This window comes from Chiloscyllium plagiosum, chromosome 8, assembly GCF_004010195.1.
Source record: "Chiloscyllium plagiosum isolate BGI_BamShark_2017 chromosome 8, ASM401019v2, whole genome shotgun sequence".
Taxonomy (NCBI): domain Eukaryota; kingdom Metazoa; phylum Chordata; class Chondrichthyes; order Orectolobiformes; family Hemiscylliidae; genus Chiloscyllium; species Chiloscyllium plagiosum.
Window position 1 is genome coordinate 57,282,998 of NC_057717.1, and position 877 is coordinate 57,283,874.

Here is an 877-nt window from a genome sequence, read left to right on the forward strand (position 1 = left end):
CTCAGCCTGTGATCTCGAGTTTCAAAACATTAGAGGTGATTGCAGTGAAACTTAGAAACATAGGGGAGACTGAATAACAGAGGGACATAGAGAAGTACAAGTAGGCGAGATCAGGGAGAATCCCACGATATTCTACACGGACAAGTAGAACAGAATAATCAGCAAACAGTTAGTGTCCAATAGAAACCAAAGGGGCAATCTGTGTGTCAAGCTGGAGAACATTGATGGATTGTTACATGAGACCTCCACACCTATTTTACTTGGGAGAAGGAGGATGCAGGTACAGAATTCAAGAAGATGGACTGGAAAACTCTTGAACAGATTGATGTAAAATATGAACAGATATTTGAGATTTTGTTCTGTATAAATTTGGACCTATCTCCATGTCTGAAAGAGTTGTATCACAGTTGACTGTTGGGATCAAGGGAGGAAAGACACTGACTGAATATTTTAATTAGAATCTGACCATAGGGGAGGTGCCAGAGGACTGGAGAACTGCTAATACGATTCCACTTCACAGTAAGGGTGGAAGAGATAAACCAAGGAACTATAGACGAGCGAGTATTCAATCACTGTTAAGGAAACTACTGGAGAAAAAAGGAAGGAGAAAATTGAACTCCAATCAGAGTCGCAAGGTTACTACAGGGATTTTCATTATGACTTGATCAGAGGGAAGTCACATCCAATGGGATTGATTGCATTAGTTTGAGATGGTCGATTACTTTGTTTTGTAAGAAGGACTTTGAAAAACATTCCACCTGGGAAACTGAAAAATAAAGTAAAACCTCACAATATGAAGGATAACTTGACAAGTTACAACGACAATTGCCTTAGTGGCAGGACGCAGAGTGTGGTGAGAGAAGGCTGTTTGTGTGAT